We start from the raw sequence: 25,819 nt of genomic DNA on the forward strand, positions 1-25,819 counted from the left end.
TGCCCAACCAGCTGAGCCATCCAGGTGCCCTACAAACCATATTTTAGATCATCCCTCCTTTGCAAGTACTGTTGAGTATTCTACCTTTGCTTGGGAATACAAAGGTATTGATAGAAAAATAACAAAAAACAATCTGATTAAAAAATGAGAAGAACTGAATAGACATTTTCCCAAAGCAGACATAAAAATGGCCAACAGGTACATGGAAAGATGCTCAACATTGCTAATCATGAGGGAAATGCAAACCAAAACCACAATGAAATATCACTTCACACCCATTACAATGGGTATAATCAAAGAGACAAGAAATAACAAGTGTTGGGAACACCTGTGCACTGCTTGTAGGAGTGTAAATTGGCGTAGTCACTATGGAAAACAGTATGGAGATTTCTCAAAAATTTAGGACTAGAACTACCCTATGACCCAAGCAATCACACTTTTGGGTATTTATCCAAAATATTTGAAATCAGTTCTTGAAAAGATTTCTGCACTCTCATGTTCATTGCAGCATTATTCACAATAACCAAGACATAGAAACAATCTAATTGTTCCTGTACAGATAAATGGATAAAGATGATATATTATATATATAATATCCACATCATCTATTATATATAATATAATAATCTATTATAATATATATATATAATATAGGCATGCATACACACATATGTATATTATACACACATAAGCAATAAAATATTATTCAGCTATGAGAAAGAAAGAAATCCTGCCATTCACAACAACATGGATGGAACTTGAAGGCATTATGCTAACTGAAATAAAATCAGACAGAGAATGACAAATGCTGTACAATATCACCCATATGTGAAATCTACAAAAGTCAAACTCAGAAACAGAAAGTAGAATAGTGAGTGGTTGCCAGGGGCTGAGGTTTAGGGTAAATGAGATGGTGGTCAAAGGGTACAAACTTTCAGTTTTAAGATGAATATGTTCTGAGGATCTAATGTACAGCATAGTGTTTGTAGCAGCCACAGTTAATAATACTCTATTATATACTTGAATGTTGCTGAGAGAGTAGATTTTTAACATTCTTGGCAGAAAAAAAGAGATTGCAATTACATGAGGTGATGGAGGTGTTAATCCTACTGTGGTAATCGTTTCTCAATAGATAATTATCAAATTATCACATTGTACACCTTAAACTTACACTATATTATATGCCAATTATATCTCAATAAAACTGAAAAAAATAAAAATTAAAAAAAATTCCAAACCTATTTTTAAGGATAATCATTTGAGCTAAATATGCAAAGTATTGAAACTCTATTCTCATCTGAAATTTGGTACATCAAGTAAACATCCCTTATTACCAAAAATACTTGTTTTTTGCAGGGCTTGTTTGGCCCATAAACTAGCACCATTCATGTTAGTGACTGTTACTCATAGTCTACAGGGCACCCGATCTCTCTGTAAACATTATATGTGCTTAAACAAGAATTTAAAGGCAATAGTTTCTTAACAGTTTCTTAATAGCTTCTTAACTTCTCCATGCTAATATTCCCACTTCTTTTCATACTGCAGTTAAAACCATACTTCTGAAGCAGGGATCTTGAAGGATCTTTTTATTTGATGATAGTTACTAATACACAAACCCTCCTTAAGCATCCTTAGGAACAAACCAAACAACTTAGATCAGGTGGCCGAAAAGCTACTTTTTCAAGGTTGTCCCCTTCTGTGCCATTTTCATTGCTTTCTGAGTTTCAAAGAAAGCTGACGTTTTCAATGAAGACATCAACACCAAGGCAGATGTTTATATACAGCCTCACATTTCAGACTTTTACCGATATTTTTAGCTGGATCAAGTCCATAGTGCTAAATATGCTCTATTACATCCTTTCCCATGGAAAGAAACACGATATCACAAACACAGTATTATAAATTCACTGCCTGATTGAGGGGAAAAATAAGAAAATCTTCTTTGGCCAGAAGAACAAGTGCTCTTATTTGAACAGCAACAATAACAAAAACCCCGGGGCAGGAGCAAGGAAGACATAGGAAACGAAAAAAAGATACCTTTCCTTTAAAAAAATTTAGTTTCCCAAAAGGAAAAAAATGTAGTTTGAAAGTTGGAATTGCCTATTAGATATATATTTAATGAGAAAATAATTCCAAGTAATGTCAGCTACTTAAGGCTGGCAATTATTTTCAGGGCTAGTCATTCCATTATTTTACTGAGCAGCTGCTTATAAGGAAAACCACACTCAGTATAATAGCCCATTTCTGAACGATTACACCAGTAGCTAACTCTGCCTCTCCCCTTACAACTATGTCGCTCAGAAGCCCTAATGACTCTCCTCATCTAACAAAGTAACATGGGAAGTCTTTCATCTGACCTTTAAGGTGCTCCAGAGTCTGACTACAAGCCTACCTAGTAACATCAACCTTTAGGACTTTTTTACATGCACCTTCTATGCAAGTCAAGTCAAAAAGAGCTGTTTAGGGGCACTGGGGTAGCTCTGTTGGTTACGCGTCCGACACTGGCTCAGGTCATGATCTCACGATGCATGGGTCCAAGCCCTGTGTCATGCTCTGTGCTGACAGCTCAGAGCCTGCTTCAGATTCTGTGTCTCCCTCTCTCTCTGCCCTTCCCCCACTAGTGCTCTGTCTCTGTCTTTCAAAAATAAATAAATGTTAAAAAAAAAAAAAAAAAAGAGCTGTTTAGTTGTGCACAGTACTTGTACATTTCGGCCATCCATATTTTGTTCCTGTTTTTCCCTCTAAAGTAAAAGTTCTGACCCATCACCTCCATATTTAAAATCCTACCTATCCTTCAAGTCACACATCAAATGTGACTTCCACTTTGAAGGCCTCCTTCGTTGTCCTAACCAGAAAAAATATCCTTCCTATGGTTCCTTATTTCTAACCCTCTCATAAACCCAAGACACTTCTTTGAATTGCCTTTCTTAGACATTTTTTTCCCTTCATCATTAGACTGTAAGCCAGTATAAGGAATTTGAAAAACACCTACACATAATTAATGTGTACTAAACATTACTGAAAGGAGCAAGCAATTGAGACGTTGAAATTTTTCATCTATATAAAAATTTAATTTAAATATATCAAATCCGGGTAGAAATATATATATCAAATCTGGGAAAAAAGATACCGCACTTGTAAATCTCAGCGCTGTATTGAAGTGAATGAGCAAATAACTCATTTGGAACACTCATATTTCATTCAGAAGAGTTCTGTAAGCTGTGGTGAGAAGGGTTAGCATCCTTCTTTTATAGATAAGAAAACGTATGTGCAGAGAGGCTGTCTGGTTTACCCAAGTCACAGTGGAAATCAAAGTTAAAGCTAGGATTAGAGCTGACAGCTTTCAGGTCAACAGCTTCATTCACTCAGCTGTATCTCTTAAGAAGCCATTTCTGAACTTCCAACAGATTGGTTCTGAACTCTACCATGATACTGAGTAGTTTTGTTTTTAATGTGAGTAGTTCACATGCCTCAGTGTCCCCACTGAAAATCAGTCTGCTAATCTGCAGCATTCTATTTAATTTAGAACACTTTTCATTATTCTAAAGAGCATAACTCCCACATTCTCACATATTTGAATAATTCAGATTAAGAATTTTAAGTCATTAAGAAGCACCCTGAACCTTTTCCAATTAAGTAAAAAAAAAATATACCTCCCAGAACAGTGACAGTCACAGAATGCACACATTATAACTAAATATTGATATATAATAATTTAGCTAAAATAAACTGCAATGAAAGTAACAGATAAACAATTCAAGAAAACATCAACACAATTTAATTTTATTATGATTGCTTTGTAATAATTAAACATCAAAGTCAATGTGTATAAAAGGATACTTCTGAAGCAGCAGCACAAATTGCTTCAAAGCCAACTTTGTTTGAAGATAAGCTGTAAAGTCTAGTAAATAGAAAAATTAAAAGGCCCCTTGTGTAAAAAGGTTTGGAAATTGAATGCAAGTTTAGATAGCTTTTGAACTGTATAAACTGTGTGTGTTGGGGGGGGGGGGGCGGGAGATTTTCTATAAACTTCAAAGAATTTTCAAACAATTCAATACTATACTCTTTTCTACCTAATTGCTCAATTTATTAATAAAAATTTCTATTAGAGTACATTATCTAAAAGAATCAGAGAAAATTAAATCTGAAAGTTACAAGAACAAAGAAAAGGCATGCAGGTCCTCATTAGTGAGAAAATGGATCACAGTTTCTCTTCTGTGATGGGAAATGAATCTGCACAGCCACCCACCCAAGTGGCAGACCAGTTTCTGTGGTGTCTTTTCAAATGGACAGATCACAAATAATCTGAACCAAATTTCCTGCCCTGTTTGAACAAACCACCAAAATTTTGAAAGTTCTGGAAAACTCTAATATTTTTCTGTAAAATTGCAAACATCAAGTATTTTTATAGTAAAATAAAGAGTTCTACTGAGATAATTACCAAGAAAAATATTTTCCTAAAATCTATTTAGCCAATTCTACTGCTGGAAGGTAAAGCAATTAAAATTAAGCTCTCTTGAGCTTAATATGTTCTAGGTATCGTTTTAATATCAGTTACTTGAAAATAATGACTGTGGTGTTGCACTTTTGTTATTATCTTTCTACATTTTTCTACAACTGGTGACATAAATGCACCCTTTCTTCCCACCTAAAAACTATCCCCAAAGAAAACAAGATTTCCTTCTTAGAATAAGTCTATAAATCAAGTCATAATAAATCAGGACTGAGATATACAAAGTCACCTTAAGAATTCTGAATGCATTCCAAGTCAGTAAGTCTTATCTAAACACAGTCTGCCTGAATCAGAGGCAGAGGTGCTCAGCTATGGAATCATAGATAAACCAAGAAGCAGAGTGGTACCTTCAAGGACTACTCAGGCCATCATGTTTCCATAGCTGCGTGGGTCTCTAACTTGCCGCGCTTTGGAATCACCAGGGAGTTTTTAACCTGTTGATGTCTAGGTCCTACCTCCAGAAATCCTGATTTGTGCCTAGGACACTGGTTTGTGCCTAGGACACTGTAGCTTTTTTAAACTTTCCAGAATTGCTACCTTACCTTATCTCCAAGCTGTGACCAACTGTATTGTAAAAACAAGCCCATCAAGTTATTGGAAGAAGTAAAGAATGCTTTTCCTTATGCATTTTGTTTTATAGAAGCATTGTCATAGAATACCATGTCATATTTTGTTCGGAAAATTAAAGAATGAGCAAGGCCATTTGAGAAGAAAGCATCTAAAACCTATTGAGATTCAAGGTAAAGTTTGAAACAACAAATTCCTAAGTAAGACTTTTTCTTTTACTCTATCCTCACCCTTTTCTGTGAATCTACTGGTTACTATGAAAGTAGGAAGAATTGAGAGGAGACTGGAAAAAGTTTGGTAATTTATTAAATGAAACTTTGCTTAACTCCTATAGAGTATCACAAAAATGTGGCCAAATCATCATCATCATCATCATCATCATCATCATCATCATCATCATCAAAGTTTCCTCCACCCAACTGGTCTCTGCTTTAATTTACATTAATGTGAAACATTAGCAGCCAGCCATAGCTGTATGGGGAATAAGGATGGGCCCTGTACATCTTAACTGATAAAGTGAAACAAAGAGAATGAACATTGGAATATACCAGAAATCATCAAATATTGTCTTTTTTTTTTTTCTATACCACAAGGGATCTAGGACCATATGTGCAAGAGTTGTGATCCTAACCCTTACAAGAGCTTAGTTCAACTTTTTTTTTTAACAGATATTTAGATATTTATTAAGTGTTAAATATGTGAATTATCTTTTTACTCTATATGTGTTATAAACAAATAATATAGAAAAAGCTTAAAAAGTTGATTACATGATTTTTAAATCCACCCAATATTGAGGAAAAAGATCAAACAGGGTATATAAATGTGGGAAAAAATAAACAGTTGCCTCGTGTATTCCCTAGCATCAGAATTTCTTTCACTGTTTACACGCCTGTCCTCTCTAAGCTTATAATCCCTTTTTGTAGAATTACACATTTTCTCATTGTTACTAAGAAATAACCTATGTGAAAGCAATATGCAACTAACATTTTCTCAAGTTCAACAACCTGTTGGATTCAAAATAAGTAGCACAAACAGTAATAATTCAAATTTTACTTATATATTTCTACCTCCTCTCTAGTCCTAAATCTCCAGTCTTATCCCTAGCATATCATCCTCAGGGTATCTCAGGGGTGTTAACTGACACTTAATTTTGCCTCTGTCTATCATTCACTCCACACATATGTTTGAACACCATACATTTACCAGATAAATCCCTTCATTAATGTCTACCCCTTGAAGATGATGACTCCCATAAGCTCCTTTCACTGACCTATTCTGGAACAACCCTGATTATCTATTCAGGTCTCTCATTTCACCTCAGAAGTTCCAAAGAAAGAGGTGGCAAAAGTGGAATTGGATACACTTCATCGTACTGGGCTGAGGCTATCCTGTCTCTACAGCTCTGAGGAGAATACTCAGCTTTTTAAAGTTCTTAAAGCACCTTTCATTATCTGACTACTGAGGCCATATAGTTTTTGTCTCTACCTTAGAGAATCCCTTAAAAAATTAGACTTGGGTGCCTCAGTGGCTGTGTCAGTTAAGTGTCCAACCCAGGTCAGGATCTCATGATTCGTGAGATCAAGCCTCACATGGGACTCTGTGCTGACAGTGAGGTGATTCTCTCCCTCTCTCTCTGCCCCTCCCCAACTCTCTCTCAAAAATAAATAAACTTTTAAAAAAGTCAGACTTTGCAGCTTTTTGAAAAGCTACAATCTTTGTTTCAATAAAGGCTCATACCCAGGCTTCTTAGCTGTGGCATAAAATACTCATCCTCCTCCAGTCTCTGTCTACAGGAGCTTACCTACTTTGCTTTCCTTTGTCCAGTTCAAACCAATGCGTCCAAATAAAAGTCTGGGAACAATTTGCCCTGCCATTTTATTACCCACTTCCAACTCTAAATTACAGTTTTGTCTTAGAGATGACTCTGCTGTATTTGTAAATTTAGGTAACAAAACCAATGCATATAAATAGTAAATAATATTTGACAGTATAAAAAATACTTTCTACATGTCCTAATACAAATAATAAATAAAATTATCCAATTTTTTAAAACTATGAATATAATCTAAAATAATATCAGGCTGGCTTCTTTGCAAATAGTCCGAAGCAATCTGCAAAAATGAGGAAATTACATGTTGATGTAGATCACAGTGCTCCTGGATGGGCATGCTTTGGCCAGATCTCAAGCAAGATATGCAAGTAGTTAAATTGAGGAATAAAGCATATTTATAATGAAAGGAGTGTATATTTGGCATAAAAATGTAGCACACAACATGTGTTTATACTGGAGAATATATTATGCAAGTGTTTCTATTTTAAGGAGCTATTTCATGACTCTGCCATTCTTGCTACAGATCATTGGCCCAGGCTTGGGCATCAGACTAAAAAGCTAGACATCTGTATAGATTACTCCAAAACTGACTCAAAAGCTAGCAGTCTTATACAGATTGATATTGACCAATGGAACCAATCAGACTCGCCTTCTCAGAGCGTTTGAATGTAGAGAGTCCTCTAGAGAGGACTAGTAGGTTTTAGAAAAGGCAGACAAAAACAAAAACATATAAAGAGATAAAGTAGAGAAGATTGTTGATAATGACGAGAGAATCATCAAGTTACCGTTCTGATGCAGGGGCTGGAGAAAGAGTGGCAGAGTGCATGTGGTAGGGAAGTTGACACTTAGGACTTACTAAGTGCCAGGCACTGCTCTATAAATTTAACAAGCAGTTAAGAACTGCTCCAAGAACTCCTCTATTCTTAAAAAACAGTGAGAGGGGCACCTGGGTGGCTTAATTGGTTAAGTGACTGCTTCTTGATTTCAGCTCAGGTCATGATCTCCTGGTTTGGTTTGTGGGATCAAACCCTGTATCGGGTTTCACCTTGACAGTGTAGAGCGTGCTTGGTGTTCTCTCTCTCCCTCTCTCTCTCTCTGCCCCTCCCCCACTTGCACACACTCTCTCTATCTCTCTCTCAAAATAAATAAATAGGCTTAAAAAAAATGAGAAAGATACCATTTTTACCTGCGTTTTACAGCCTGATATCTTAGAGCCGAAAACAGGTTGAGGATATGGGCTCTGAGACAGGTGGCCTGGGTTGGAATACTGGTTCTGTGGTTGTGAGAACCAAATGAGTTAATATTTGTGCATGTGATTAAAATATTGCCTGGCACATAGTAATCACTATATAAATGAACAGCAATTATAAAAGTATGAATAAACATGTAAAAATGTCAATCCAGTCAGCTATTAGTGTTTATCAGAGAAACAGAGCCAATAGGATATGTAGAGACATATATAAAGGAAATTTAGGAACTGGCTCATGTGGTAATGGAGGCGACGAAGTTCCATAATCTGCTGTCTGCAAGCTGGAGAACGAGGAAAGCTGGTAGTATAATTCATTCCGAGTCCAAAGGCCTGAAAATTAAGGGAGCTTATGGTGTAACTCCCGTTATATGACTGACGATGTGAGACTAGAGAGACTGTAGGTGAAAAGTCCCAGAGTCTGAAAGCCCAAGAACCAGGAGGAGAAGATGGATATTCCAGCTCAAGAGGAGAGAGAGAAAATTCACCTTTCCTCCACCTTTGTTTCTATTCAGGCCCTCGATGAAATTGGATGATGCCCATCGTATCGGTAAGAGCGGATCTTTTGGGGCACCTGAGTGGCTCAGTCGGTTAAGCATCTGACTCTGGATTTCAGCTCAGGTCATGATCTCACAGTTTGTGAGATCGAGCCCCATGTGGGCTCTGTGCTCACAGCCTAGAGCCTGCTTAGGATTCTCTGTCTCTCTGCCCTCCTCCACTTGTAGGCGCTCTCTCTCAAAATAAATAAACATTAAAAAAAAAAGTGGATTTTCTTTATTTAATCTACTGATTCAAATGCTAATATCTTCTGGAAACACCTTCATAGGACACAACTAAAAATCATGTTTTACCAGCTATGTGGGCATCTTTTGGCCCTGTCAAGTTGACATATCAAATTAAACATTACAGACTCCATACATATGCTCTTAATAGTCATGTTGTAGAGTGAGAGGAGAAATTGACAGCTGCTATTTTAGGAGGCAATATAACCATGTGTAGTAGACCTATGTCTATTGTACAGGATGATGCTTTGCCCAACTCCAGGCATTGGGGGAGCCATCCACACAGGCTACAATATAAACGTTGTACCTACCAAGTACAACAGTGTAAATGGAGTCTCCCATTTACTCAATCCAGATCCTCAGTGAAGTCCCCATTCTGTGTCCCATGCAGACTATATAATAATATTCCTGTGAAGTTGGTTTAGAGTGAAGAGTTCAGTCCACCTCTCTTGCCAATGGATCCTTACTACAAGTCATGGTTATTGTAGGACTTAAAATTATTTAGATAAAATTAGAATGGGTCTCTTCCTCGCAAACCCAAAGAGTCATATTAACATATGCATATTGAAATAAAAGTTTAAAAGGAAATTAACAACTGTTTTAATTTTGTGTAGTTAATGTGCATATATTCAAATGGACATACAGGCTCTAGAAATCTGATATACACGTAAGTAGATTTAATTAATATCTGTCAACGAAGGTGTTAAATAAAATGTAGCCATTGTATAGTCTTCTGGCTTTTTAATGAGAGGAAAAGAATAAAGGCAATGTGGCGGTCCTTGAAACCTAATGTCTTGGGGCATTTCCTGAAGCTACCAGGTCTGCTTTTGCCTTATTTTGCATCAAGCTATCAGTAAGAAAACTCTACAGAATTTATTCCTAAAAATATCTTCCTTCTTTATTCTGGATGTGTGAATGATTCTCCACTGCAGCAGATTTCATTGTTTTGTTATGTGGCAAATAATCAGTATTGGTAAATAAATTTTTCTTGTTAAATGACTTAGAAATTATCAAAAAAATTCATGCATAGGCTTGACCAGTGAAAATGCATCCAGGATGTATATTCTTTCAACCAAGACATACTCCGGAAAAGTTATTTTGGGGAAAAGAATTTAAATTAATATACGTCTTTTAAAAAATCAACATTTTAAGCATTGCCCATCTATTTTATCACTAATAATTATTGCAAGTACAAGAAAATAGGACATTTGAATCTTTGAATTTTATATTTAAAATTTTTCACATGAGATATTGATAAATTATGCTTATGAAATATAACTCATAATATTTTAGCACAAAGCTATAGAAAAAAGACTTAGAAAAAAGATCTACTTTATATATTTATAAAGACAATAAGTAGAGAAAACATGTACAAAATTAAGATAATTGTTAAGTAAAGTCTTGTCAAATACCAATTTGCCAGTTTGCCAATTTGCCAATTTCTCAATTATGTAGTTGGGTAATAGAAAAGATTGTTCTTGAATTACCTAGACATTTGTGCCAAAATTTCCAAGATTAACAGTATTATGTCTATAGCAATAGGAATAAATTTTTATCCTATTTAACATTTTACATAGGGAGTTACTCATGTATTCATCTGTAATGTACCTGTAAACACACGTCAGTAAGGCAGAATGGACAAAATTCAGCTAGATCTAGGCTGGAACTATGGAAAAAGAATTATTTCTCTGCTTCCTCACCCTACTGAGATAAGAGAGATCTCAATTTCAATGACATTTTATCACATGTTTCTCAAGCGCTTGGAACAGTTAGATATTGTTTGATCTAATACCAAATTTATGTATCCTTTCTTCTACACCAGCTGGTTGCTCAAGTTCAAATACAACTCATCTCTTATTTAATATGAAATTTTAAAAAGGAAAGATTATTTCTGTATTTTTTCTTTCCATTGACTTATTATAAACAAGACAGAGCAATGATGCATACAATCATGACTGAGAAAACATCTCCAAAAAGGAATGTTTTCTAAAAACCAGAAATTCTCTACAGGAATAAAAGCATACTGAGTTGTTCTTGCTGAACATAAATTGGAAAAAGACAAATGATAAGATAGTATTGTAAAACTGTTGATATCACTTTTTAACTTCCTAATTTTGCTCCCTGTTTTATTTGACTTGAAAGGTCAAGACTATATTAGTCTTGAATCACTAAATTAATATGGATTGAGTAGAAAGAAAATCACCCTCACATATTTATCAGCTTTGAAAAAAAGAGCTGAGTAAAAATTATATAAAGTTTCAGGCTTACAATAACATAATTTAAATAAGATTAGTGTATGTGAGTATCACACAAAAACGATTTGCCGAATTTTGACTCACAAAAAAATAAATACCTAATACCCAGGTTGTGACTGACATCTATTCTTTGAAGGAAAGTTCAAGTATTGCCTATAACAGAAGTTATAATATTTAAGTCTATTATGTAAATTTGGGGATATGGCATTCATGAGCAGCTTAAAATAATTAGATTTGGGGTCCTCAACTACTATATCAGGTCAATACTGGTATTTACTCTTGAGAGCAGAAAGCAAAAACAATCTGCCTGTAGAATTATTTGCCTAAAGAAAAAAAAATCTGATTGAAATGGGAGGTTCTAAATCAGTTGTTACTCAAAACTAGATAAACTGAACAAAACAAGTGTATTATTTATTTCTGTGATGAACCATATAGTATAGTAGTGATCTTGAGCAGGCTCATACCTGTATCTGAAGTCTGATTAATTTTCAGGAACGTTTCAAGCTGATTGTCAAACACACCTATTATTGAAAATTAAATTATATAAATTTACAATTCAGTAAATTTTGCCTGTGTTAAATACTCAAATCTCATCACCTCCTAGTTATTTTAGTATATCTTACATTATCTTTGCTATTATTTATCTCCCTCAGTTCTACATGGAAAAAAATATTAAAGTGTGCCAGTGCACACCTCTTCCCAGTATTATGTTCTTTGACATAAAGTCAGTAGCCAAAGTCAGCCAACGCAAGAATATACCACAGTAATGGCAAACATTACAAATCAAGTCTTCCTAGAGCAGAGTAAACAAAGTATATTATGTCTGCATCTGTAACATTGTGAATAGCACAAAATATTAGGAAATAGTCTTCTAGAATTTAAAAACTGTTATTCAAATCAGCAAAGAAGTTGGTCATGTCACTGGCAAGTGAATGAACTTCCCATATGTGTTTGTAGTTTCATTTTGTCTTATTCTTAACACAAATAAAAATATCAACCAACAGTAATGTTGAAATACAATCATCTATCCGTTGCAACTACAGATTCTCTGTAGATACATAAATTTGGCAAAAGCAAAAGCATTATGTGAGAATCAATTGGCTCTATGAAACCTACAGTAAAGATACAGTAAAAACACTTCACTATTTGTAAACTGTGTGCTACACACCCTTTATGTTGTTCGTAAATTTTATAATATGTTTCTAAATGTTCACTGTTTTGGGGCGCCTGGGTGGCGCAGTCGGTTAGGCGTCCGACTTCAGCCAGGTCACGATCTCGCGGTCCGTAAGTTCGAGCCCCGCGACAGGCTCTGGGCTGATGGCTCAGAGCCTGGAGCCTGTTTCCGATTCTGTGTCTCCCTCTCTTTCTGCCCCTCCCCCGTTCATGCTCTGTCTCTCTCTGTCCCAAAAATAAATAAACGTTGAAAAAATAAATAAATAAATAAATGTTCACTGTTTTATTTTGTTTTAGGGAAACCAGTTGCTAACTTTTACCAGCACCCCCGAGATTTTGATGTTGTGTCATTGTCTTGGCCTACATAGGTGGGTGAATAGGATTGCTTTTTGTTTGTTTGTTTGTTTTTTCGTTTTTTTTTGTTTTGTTTTGTTTTTAAGTGTTCTGAACCTGTATGGAGCAGCTGAATCTGCTCCAAATGAGCTGCGAGCATCTGGCTCTTCCCTAAATGCTATAGAAGTTCCTGGTTGTTTGCCAGTTAGAAGAAGGAATCTTTTCTGCCACAACTGTGCCCACATTTGGTTGTGTAGAAAAATTTATTATAAACTGAGGTGAACAAATGGCAGATTAGGTAATTGCTCTAATTAAATCACTTATGCCAGTAGAAGGGATTAAGAAATTTCAATGGCTATTAGTAGTTTAGAAAACAGTGTAGTCATATTCTTCCATCTTTCTGCTCTGCCATTCTCCTTATTTTGGTTTTTATATTTAAAATGGTTGAAACAGCTCCAAAAATCATATTCTCACAGTGAAACATGAAAACTCTTTCCTTAATTTAGGCAAGAAAATTTTGCAGGAAACGACACTTTCTCTCATTTTGCATTGTATCACACTCCTAACTCAACTACGGACAAGAGAATTAAATTATCTTGACTGATTCCCTCTCTGTCTCATACTCCTCCGAAACACAAAGCATACTGGCACCTCAAAAAAACTGAAATTAAAATAATAAAGTAACTACAAAGATAGAAGACCCAACTTTGGCCTCAGAGAACTCAATCTTTTTTAATTTTTATTTATTTATTTTTTTAAACAGGTAAATGAGCAACAATTCATTGTGATCAGAACTCTAATAGATATTGTCTCAGCTAGGTCATCTCAACATTGACTGTGAATTAAAATGGAAATGAAATCTGAGACATACACAAACATAAGTTAAAAAAAAAAAACAACTATATTAGTATATACATTCTGATGAATGAGCCCAAACATATGAGAATTTTATGGTTCAAATCCCTACTTCTTCCTATAACTTCATGTGTAACACTGAACAGTTTCTTTAAATGCTTGGGAACTCAGTTTCCTCCTCTCTAAAGAGTGGATATACATAGGTGTGCCTGGGTGGCTCAGTAGTGGTTAAGCAGCCAACTTCCACTCAGGTCATGATCTCACAGTTCCTGAGTTGAAGCCTTGCATCAGGCTTTCTCCTGTCATCCAGAAGCCTGCTTTGGATCTTCTGTCTCCCTCTGTCTACCCCTCCACTGCTCTTGCTCCTTCTCTCTCTCTCTGTCTCTCTCTCTCTGTCTCTCTCAAATATAAATAAACATTAAAAAAAAAGGAGGTGGGAGAAGAGTGAATGCACATATTAAATCTAATTTAAAAAGAGAAAAAAAAAAGAAGTAACATACATGAAGTGATACCTTGTGGGACCACAATGAATGATCACTGTCTTCATAATAATAGGGTTTTTTTTTGCCCCCCCCTACCAAGGAGAAATTTATGTAATTGTTAGAGCAGAGGAACATTGAAAGTGCAGGAATATTTTCAACTAAATTAGAACAATTTCCTTAGAGTGACCTGAAATTAGGGCTCTCAGAGAGTGAAAAGTGCGTATGGAAAATAAAAAGCAAGAATAGAGAGACAATTTGTCAGAGAATGCTCCACTTTGGCATCAATATACTTTCACCTGGCTAAGATTTCCATTGTTCAATCAACAAATAAGAATTGTGCGAGATGGTTGTCAGAATATTTACTGTATTTTCTAGTCATCAAGACTCCAGAGAGGTCCTGGCTCTGGAGGAAAAGAAAGGAAAGGTCCTAATTGTAAGATGATTGAATAAAAGAAAGAGGAACGAGTGAATTACTTGGCAGTGGCACACTCTCTGCCCCCTCCCAGCTACAAGCCAAATGACAGGATCAGCTCTTTAAGACACGAGCCAGAAAGTGAATTTCTTCTTTCCTTTTCCTTTGTTTCTTTCTTCATTCATCTCCATCTTAATCGCAGGCATCATGCAGCATTGTACTAGGTGCCGGGAATGCAAATGATTTTAACCATGAACTTGGCTGTCATTAAGTTACTATCTGAAATAAAGAAACATATAACCCAATACAACATATTGAATATCTCAAGAGATGCATGTGCAGCATGGTATAGGAAGCCATTGAAGCCAACTATAATTTTAAAAAAGATATTAGGTGACTGTTTATAATAAATACAATCATAGAAACGTATCATCTGTCTGTATGCTTAATTTTTGAAGAAGCAACTATATCTCTTTGAATATGTTATGTCTGCTTCAATAAAATCACTGAGCCGTAAATTTAAAAAAAAAATCACAACTTTCATTTCTTCTAGGGATTTAGTATCAAGTACCACTGCTTAAATCATTCAAATCACATAGTTGTCTATCAAAACTTAGTGATTCCCTAGGGATCAAGAACTCACAACAAACTAACAACCCTTGGCAATTTATGTCAGAATTTGATCTATCACACTGGAAATCACATTTTTCTTATGTCTTTCCTGCCTTAACAATAAACACAGTCCATTTCTGCCTTCAGTCCAAACCTGGGAAGATGAAGAACAGGTGAGCAAGAGAATGTTACCTTATAAAATAGCTTTTTTGTATTTAAACTGAGTTATTATTAATTTACCCTTCTGATTCATCTTTCCAGAACAAATGCCAACTTTATTTGTATTATTAGCTTAAAAACATTTTCCCACCCATTCAATCATGTTAAATGGTCTCTAGCCTTCTCATTTCCTGAAATATATTATTTTAAACCGGATACAATAGTTAAATAAAGTTCTCTTTCAAAGATCTGTGGAAAATGGTTTTTATAGGGGGAAGCAGAATTATCTTTTTTCTGAAATTATTAAAAATATATACAAATTTGGATGTTAAAATAACACTGATTTTTTTTAAATCTAACATAGAAAGACATTTACAAAGGTATTCCTTTACTGTAATTCAAAGAATATATGAGAGGTTGTGTATTTCCAAGAGACAGTCTATGGTAAATCATTATTACATGCCTTATCAAGCACTAGTTTTCTAGAAAAGTATAATTCTTAAATTAAAAAAAAAAAACTTTTAAATGATTGGTAATATCAACTTACAACTTCTTTGTCAGCTGCTTTTGAAGTGCTGATACACTTCATTTGACTTGGCCTACTCCCCTCCCATAACTTAACTTTTTGTTCTGAGCTCTGACTGATTATTAGTCTATCTCTAGTGAGTGTAATTTTCTGTGATAGACTTATTGGCTAAGAGTAGCAAACCTTTGAAAGTTTCTAAAGAAGCTGGAACGTTTTGGTATGCAACATTTATTCATCTATGTATACACAACTATTACGCACAAAAATGAGGGACAGCTGACACACAAGAACATAAAAGTAAAATTAAAGAATTAAAACCAAAAAGAAAACTATCAGAAGGAAAAGTCAAGACTTAACAACAAAAATTCTCATATATAAGGCATAATAGGTATAAAAAAACAACTAGACTTTATTTTTGTGTTTAAGGTCCTTGATAATCAAAGTGAAAGGAGAAAAATATGTTCACTTCCATAGCTGCGTATCTCCGAAAGGTTTGTTCTTGTTGTTGCTAATAGGACTGAATTGTAAAGAAAATGCCTTACATAATATTTGAAGTCCACAATCTGAACTGGTCATGTGGAATAAAACCTTAAACTATTCAGAAAGCAAATAGAGAGACAAAATCTCACAGGATGCCAACTTTTGTTAACATTAAAGCACTGCTCAGTGAATACGTGCTGTGGATACAAGAATGGGGCTTTCCTATATAGGGCTGGTCATCTTGAAATAACAAGAATAAACACAACCAATACTTGAAGTGCTTGAACCTATTGATAACTACAGTTTTATGAAATGTTCTCTTGTTTCTGATAATCTCATCCGTTTTCTTTTTGATATTTTTGCAAATGGAAAAATAAATGTTCAAAAATCTTTTAGGCTTATAGCAAGAGAATGTGGCTTATCTCAGATTTTTTTGTGGGCAAACTACAGGAAACTGCTGGACACCTGCATAACTAAAGATATTTTTTATCTGGTATGAGATGAGAGATCAAGAGATAAAGCCCTTTTGTCACTTTCAACTTAAACTAGCTGTCAGTAAAAGTGTTTCCACATTAAGGAAGAGATAACACAGGTAGCCCTTATCATATTTTATAACACATAACACTAATGAAAACAGATGTCTCTTCATTTGTTTCTAGAAAGTAAGTGACTCAATCAGAATGCCTGAAAAGTGAAACACTAAAAATCCACGTCATGAGCAGAAAGTGAGCAGCCATCCTTTTAACCACCGATCCAGGATGACTTTGGTACCACTAGTTAGAATTCTGTACAAGAAAACTGCTAATGTGATATTCTAGAAGGGAGTCCACTGACTCTCCTTTATGCCAACCAAACCTGAAATATTTCTTTGTGAAATTGTCTGCGGTGTAGCCCAGGCATCGTTGACAATAAATGCAGAGATTGTTTAATGCCAAAATAGCTTCACATACTAACACACACACCTTTAATATTGTTATCATTTCCCTCCTACCACGTCCAAGAAACACAGAAAATTCAGCATAATTCCACGTATTCAAAATAGAAAAGCTTGTTATATTCTTTGTCTCGGACCCACATGTTACAATGCAAATTTTAAAGACAATAAGATACTGTATTCCTGATTTATCTGATCACTTTTAGTGCTAGAGACTAGATTTCCTGCCCACATTTTAATATTTAAAATTACCTAAGATTATCCAGAATAGCCAACACAATATTGAAAGAGAAGAACAAAGTTGGAGTTATGGCATTATCTGTCTTCAAGACTTACTATAAGGCTGCAGAATCCAGATGAGTGGTATTGACAAAAGAATAGCCAAATCAATGCAACAGAATAGAGAGCCCAGAAATAGACTTTTTATAAATACCATCAATTGATCTTTGACAAAAAAGCAAAAGCAACACAATGAAGAAAAAATAGTCTTTTCAACAAATAATGTGTGGGAAAACTGGATAGCCAATGCAAAAAAAAAAAAAAAAAAAAGGAATGAAGAGACAAATCTTATACTCTTCACAAAAATTAACTCAGAATGGACCACAGACCTAAATGTAAAACACAAGATTACATAAGAGGCAACCTAGATGACCTTGGGTTTGGTGATGACTTTTTAGACCCAACATCAAAGGTATAATCACGTAAAGAAAGAATTAAGCTGCACTTCATTAAAATTTAAAATTTCTGCTTTGCAAAAGACAATGTTGACAAAATAAAAAGGCAGGAAACAGACTGGGAGGTCATATTTTCAAATGACATATCTGATAAAAGACTGTTACCCAAAATATACAAGGAACCCTTAAAACTCAACAGTACAAAAAGCAGCCTGCTTAAAAAAGTGGGTCAAACACCCACTTTACAGACACCTCACCTAAGAAGATACTTAGATGGTTAAATAAGCGTATGAAAAGATGCTCCATATCATATGTCATCAGAGAAACAGAAATAAAAGTAACAATGAGATATCACTACACAACTATTAAAATAACCAAAATCCAAAACACTGACAATACCAAACGCTTAGAGGATATGCAGCAATAGAAATGTTTGTTCATATTTGATGGGAATACAACATAGGACAGACACTTTGGAAGATAGCGTAGCAGTTTTCTTACAAAAATACTCTTACCATACAGTCTGGAAATAGTGCTCCTTGATATTTACCCAAAAGCATGCAAAACTTACGACTACACAAAAACTTGCATGTTTATATCAGCTTACTCATAATTGCCAAAACATGGAAGCAAACAAGTTGTCCTTCCATAGGGGAATGACTAAACAAACTATGATACATCCAGACCATGGAATATTATTCAGTGTTAAAAAGAAATAAGCTACCAAGCCATAAAAATACACGGAAGAAACCTAAACGCATATTAATAAATGAAAGAAAGCCAAGGAAAAGCTACATATTGTATAATTTCTGCTATATGACATTCTGGAAAAGAAAAGCTATGGAGATAGCAAAAAGATCAACGATTGTCAGGGGATAGCAGGGAGTTAGCGATGAGTAGGTGGAGCACAGAGGATTTTTATGATACTATGTTGATGTATAGATGTTATTATACATTTGTCAAATCCCATAAAATATACAACACTGAATTCCTAATATAAAAACTGTGGGCTTCGAATGGTAGTAGTATGTCAATGTAGGTTCATCCGTTGTAACAAATGTAGCATTCTGGTAAGGGATATTGATAATGGAGGAGGCTGTGCATGTGTGGGAGCAAGTGGTATAGAAGAAATATCAGCATCTTGCACTCAATTTTACTGTGAACCTAAAATTGCTCTAAAATGTAGTCTATTAAAAAAAAGACCTAATATTTACCCCCAAGAGAGCCAGGTTTGCTATGAGGCTCAAGTAACCATTGAGAAAATCTGCTAAAATTACATGATTGAAAATTTACATAAATAAGGTATATGACTAGATAAAGTTTAAAAAGGGAAATTTACATTTCTTACAAATATTATACATATTCTTATGGCAATGTTCTTGCTATGTAATGACATATTGAAATAACTTTAACAATAATATGCTAACAAGTTTGGGTATTTACTATTTATTTACCAAAAGTCAACTGAATATTTTATACATTATTTCATTTACATTTCATAATAATTTTTAAGACAGGTGTACTGTTTTCCCCAATGTACAATGCTCTTTCTTGTGGTGAAAGATATTTCACTTTACAATAACCCACTTAAAGTTCCCTTCTTTTTTTGTTTGTTTTTTACTTTTGTTTTTTGTTTTACAGATACAGAAAATATTTGAGCCTTTTGTACAAATTCTCTAAATAGAATCTTCCATGTTAAAGTTGATTCAATATTTCTTCCTAAAAAATCTCCTAATTAAGTTTCCTTCAAGAGCCCTTTCTTAACTTCACTCAGAGTAAGCACCAAAGTGCTTATTATAACCTTTAATTCTACATGTCTGGTGCCTCATTAACTTTCAGATCTTTGAAGATCATGTTATTCAAATATGTTAGACAAACTCCTATCTCTGGGCATTCACATTTGCTGCTTCCTCTTCCAGGAATAATTTTGTCCAGGTATCAACATGGCTAGCTCTTTCACATCCTTAGGTTCTTTATTCAAAAATTGTCTTCTCAAGGAGTTCTTCCCTGGCTACCCTTTTCCTAACTAGAATCAACCTACCCAAATACCTTACTCCATTGTCTAAGATTTTTTGTTTTGGTTTGGTTTTTTTGTTTGTTTGTTTCTTAACCCTTAACATTTAGCATTGACTAAATCAATACATCTACTTATTTACCTTGTTTATTCTTTAGCTCTTTCTCTAGAAATTCTAGAATACCTGGCATAAATTAGGAGCTTAAATATTTTTTAATAAATTGTGTCAACAGCAGCCAATATTCTGCTTGGGAATGAACAGTTAAAACAAGGAACAAGAAAATGATACTTGTTTTTATCACCTTTTAATAGTATTCTAGAAGTTCTACATATGTGATAAAACAAAACAATGACATATAACAATTAGAAAAGAAGATAAAATCTGTTTTGTAGATGGTTCTGACCATCCTTGTGTATAACCTGCAAGTTTTGTAAAACTTATATGAATAGAATTGTAAAATATTAAAATTAATTAGGAATTTCAAGAAGCTTATTAATTATATAGATAAATATGTAACATGTATATATGTAATTCATATCTTGTTTGTAATCTAGAATAAAATAAAAAGTTGGACAGCCAATGTATCTTTTTCATAACTGCATCCAAGATACATAATATTTTGAGATGAAATTGGAAAGAAATCGTAGACTTCATACGAAGGAAGCTATGAAAATTTAGTGAGAAGCAAAAGAAAGCAGTTTGTAAACTAAAAAAGTCAATATTTTTAAGATATGCAAATTATTTAACATCAATTTTTGCCAAAATATGTTCCAGATCAATTAAGCTAAAAATAACTTAAGAAGATATTATTTTTTTCCAGTATTAAAATGAGAGTAGCTGTTCTCAACATGAAAATAAAGGAAGAAACCATCAAGGCAAATATTGATACGTTTAAACTGTATTTAAAATTTTTTATTTAGAAACCATGTTAAGCAAAACAAAGACAAACAGAAAACTAGGACAAATATTTATAACTTATGAGAAAGTCAAGGGTTGTTTATTCTTGCTATAGAAATGATACCTGGAATACAATAAGAAAAATATGTTTATCTCCCATGCCAAGGAAAATAGACATTTGCAGAAGAAATTAAAACGGCACAATAACATAACAAAACTTTTGCCCTTGCTAGTAACAGAGAAATGTGAATGAAATACCCAGTGTTGTTGAGCTTATATAGCAAAGGGCACCTGTGCACTATTTGTGGGGATATTAAGCAAGACTACTTTGAGGAGACAGTCTGGGAAAGTGTTTCAAAACCATATATGTTTTTATAAGATTTGTCCCATAGATTCGCTTTGGAAATGTGTTTTAAGAAACTGATCACAGAAACACAAGAATATTTTTCTCTATCTTTACCTCGAACTGTGAAAAAATGGGAACTATCTAAAACTTCATATAATTTACAATATAAGCTTATATTTTAAAAACTGCTGAAGTAGAAACTTCTCATGATGTCAAGTTAAGTGAAAAAGTAGACCTCCGCATTGTACTTCCTTATGATCTTAATGTTACATAATAGGAATAAATATCAGATATGTTTTATGTAAGCATCACATGAAAACTAATTTTAAAAATTTGTTTTTAAGGTTTTATTTATTTTTGAGACAGAGAGAGACAGAGCATGAACAGGGGAGGGGCAGAGAGAGAGGGAGACACAGAATTGGAAGCAGGCTCCAGGCTCCGAGCCATCAGCCCAGAGCCCGACGCGGGGCTTGAACTCACTGACCGTGAGATTGTGACCCGAGCCGAAGTCAGACGCTTAACCGACTGAGCCACCCAGGCGCCCCATGAAAACTAATTTTAAATGCTTTGAAATACTTTTTCCTCCACTAGGCATAAAATTATTAATTTGTTTCTGAAATGGAAGCTTATGCATAAATTTTATATGAATTGGATTAGGGAAGGATGGGAATAAAGGTAACAATTAGGGTGTTAAGTGGAATGGTTAAGAGAAGCAATTCAGTTTTCAAACTACTAGGTTCAAATCCCAATCAGCTTCCCTTGAACTATGTGAACTTGGACGATCACTGGAAGTCTCTACCTCAGTTCTCTTAACCTATAAGTGGGGATATTAATAAAAGCAGCCACAGTGAGTTGGAAGGACTGAAACAGTTAATACTTATAAAGCCCTTAAAACCATCAGGGGACATAGTATGCACCATATAAGCATTAACTATTATCTTCACTGCTAGCACAACTCTACTGAACTGACAGAACCCTCAGGCAGTCATTTATTCCAATTGCCTGTGTCTAGTCTCCATCTTGTGCTTTGAATATTTTTACACCAAGGGGTGAAGATGTGTTATGAACACTATGCCACATTAGTAAATGGCAGTATAAGTAAATTCAGATCAAACTGGCAACTCAGTTTTAAATGTTCTGCAAAACCCGAATATGTCTCAAAGGAAGAATTCTTTCAACAGATGTCTGAATACAATGAAAGTTGGATGGGGGACTACCATTTATAAGATTTCATATGTGGTTTGATAGCCATGAGCTCGCTGATAAAATCAGGATTGTAGAAAGGTACGGTTCATTTAGAAATATACACATACTAGAAACAGCATAACCTCCACCTCCTGTGTGGTTCACTTGCCTACTGAGGTTTCTCTGTGAATCAAACACAAAGCCTGTGGATTGGAAATGACTGATCCAGTGTACATTTTCCCCTTTGTTGGTGTCCCGGTTCTTCTGGATGCATAATTCCAAACTGAACTATGGGTACGAAAAATTCCAGGTGAAATTTGTAAGCAATGAGACAAGGTAATTTACTGAGCTATTAATTTGTGTTCTGTTCTCACTGTGTTTTTCCATTCCCCCATTCCCGGAAGGTATCCAGATCTTTTTGCCCCTTTATCTCAGAAGAGGTTTGCGGTTGCAGGGCTCAAAGCATTAATTGACTACAGATCTCCTCAATTTTTGTGTTTTGAAAACTAGATTTCAAGGATCAGAGAACAATCATAGGGTAAAGAAGCAGCAGCAGCTTTTTGACAGGGATAGAGACAAGCAAAAATGAGATGGAAAATGCTGGGAGTCCTTACAACAGGGTGATGAAGGTTATCGGATTCTGAGAAGAGTGGGATCCTATTTCCTGTCCCTGGCAGCACTCCATTAGGTGGCAGGATTTCACCTGTAGGCTGCATTTGGGAAGCCGGGCCTTCCATATGAAATTACGGACTCAAAAAATATTCCCATGTCCACGTTTGGGATAAAGGCACCAGGGATGATTAACCTGCAAGCCTCCATGAGGAGTGTATCGGCAACTATATGTATACACTTAAGTCTAGAGGGCTGCATTCAGTTTGCCAGGTTTCTGCACAACACCAAGAAGGATGGTTGCCCCTAATAATGAAATGATTGAAATTTTATAGTTTTCAAGCTCCAAGTCTGATCTAATTCTATGTATATGTGTGTTTATGACGTTTCTTTTCCTTCTGAATTTATAGACGATGATCCATGGCTGATAACATGTAATATAAATATCAATATGGTTAATATAAGCAGAAGGAAGTATATTATTAACACATCCAAACGTTCCAAACTTGTACATCCGTGATTCCCAAGTTGTTGCAAGATTGAATGAGAGCTTATGTGGTATCTCCGGATCAAATGCAGTATAAGAATAATAATAAAAATATGATGGTGTTCTATTTTCCACTTTAAAGAAAATGATAGGTTTCTTTTCAAAGTCACAAGTTAAATTGCCACACTGTGATTTTTTTTTTAAAGGAGCAGAGTCGAAGCGAAATCATTCACTGCTTGCCTATTTTATGAACTATCTAGTGAAAGGAGTCATAAACTGGAATTTAGCATCTCTTTATTATCTATTGAGCAAGTTAAGCCCATTCTTTAGAAAAGACTGTGTGATAGCATTGTATAATAAGTATCAAATCATTATGATTTCCTTTGCTATTCATTGAAAGGATGCTAATCATAATTAATGTGCATGTAATGTGTAATTTCATAGGAGTAAGGCCATACATTAGCATTAATTATAAGACTTCCAGCTCCTTCATCTATTAAAATACTTAGCAATTTCCTTCAAGCCTTAGCTTTCAAAGAGCCACTTGGTTAATTTCACGCTTTCAAGGTGAATCTCGGGTATGCTGGATCTTTCAATCAGCAAGAGATAAAAGGAAATGTAAATTGTTTTTCCTAATCTCTGTGCTATCCCTGCATCTTATTTGAGACATGTTGCATAGCTTTCCTAGTCTGGTACAACCTATAACTGACAGAGGAAGGGAAATTTTTAACTTGGAAAGTGCCCACTTAATGACTGGAAAGAAGTGACGAAGAGACACTTGGTCTTCATGAAGCAACTTCTCCTTACTGAAAGCATCTCTACAGGAAAACATGTCATTTGAAATCCTGATTTTTGAGTTATATTCCAAAGTTGTCTATCTTGGTATCTAAAAGTGACTGCTCTACTGTAGGGTGACAACTATGAATATTACTGGAAATTATTGTCTCCTTAGTGAGAGATTTAAGACCAAGTGCAAATACGTAACTTTACCTAAAGCAATCCTATCACCTTTTATTTTTGAAACAAGCCATATCACAGTTCATAATGATTCAGATGCTTAAGTCAGATTATTTTCTACACTTGACAGTGCAAGAACTATGGTTCAGACAGGCTTCTCGTGTCCAAAGGCATGATCCGCTGCGTCAGTAAACCAGGGGCACTGTCACAGCATATTACAACGTCTGTGATATGTCTTACTGACAACATTACAGTCTTTTGATTTACATGGACTGGACTTGAAATAAATGAGTGGAATATTCCCCAAGGCATATAATCAATTGCATCTGTTGCAATCCTGGTATTTCCTTTGCCCTGTTTATACCATTACTGCCTCTACTGAAGCAGTATTATCGTTAAGTGTTTCCATGAATGTATCCTGGCACCAGCCCTTAGCACCACTGGTACACTACAAACCCTTCCAGCCTCAAAGGACCACAGCAGTATTAGCATTGCTCCAATACTGTATTGATTGTGAAAAATGTTACGAGAGAAAAGAATATACATTTCTTATTACATTTCTTTGTATTTCTGTGTTTGATGAAATAACAGCAAACTCTGGTGGAGACAAAAACATCTGTTAACAATGGTGAGGTAATCTTGCTGTACTGCAAAATAATGTAAAAATAAATTACTGGGTGTTTCTGAACAACATTTTCTGAAGTCTATAAAAATTGGAAGCATTTGACTTTGTTGTAGTAAGATTAGGAAATATCAGACAGGAAAATGTGCTTTGCATTTAAAACAACATATGGTGGATTCAGACGATATTTGTGCAACAAGATGTATTCCTAGAAAATGACTCTATCTATGTATATATATAGTTTAATCAGTTTACCTCACTGGTAGGCTCTACTGATTTACATCCCCGATATATAGTTTTGGTATCCAAATGGATGGAAAAGTTTAAGCTGAAAACAAGAGGGGTTAATGTCAGTTGGAAAAAAAAAGATGAAAGAAAAGCTATTATTCTGTCAAAGTAAACAATAGAAATGAAGTCTATAAACTTTTTGAGCTTCCCTGGATATTTCCTTTAATTTAAAAATAGCATCATATATCTTATTATATGTTTTAGTATATACAATGGTTCATAAAGAAAGACATGGTTTCACAAAGAAAAAGTCTTTCCTAATTTAATGAGTCATTATTCAAACCTATAAAAGATTTTCCTAGTAAAAATGAAAAAAAAAGAAAAAATAGTAATGAAATGATTCCATTCTGTTCGATCTAAAAATCCTTTTTATTAAACTTTATATAGAAATAACATTTTGCTCTTCATGTCGGAAAATATATTAAGGTTTTATTACTCTACAGGTTTTAATATATGTTCAGTAGCTTATGTTGAATATGCCATTGCAAATGCTTCCTAAGAAGTTAACAAAGTTGTAGTGATAATATTTGTAAAAAGAAAACTTTAATTCTAAACTAATGTTAAATGTTTTCCCTTAGT

Source organism: Puma concolor, chromosome B4 (assembly GCF_028749965.1).
Source record: "Puma concolor isolate L17-30 chromosome B4, mPumCon1.1.hap2, whole genome shotgun sequence".
In the NCBI taxonomy this organism is placed as follows: domain Eukaryota; kingdom Metazoa; phylum Chordata; class Mammalia; order Carnivora; family Felidae; genus Puma; species Puma concolor.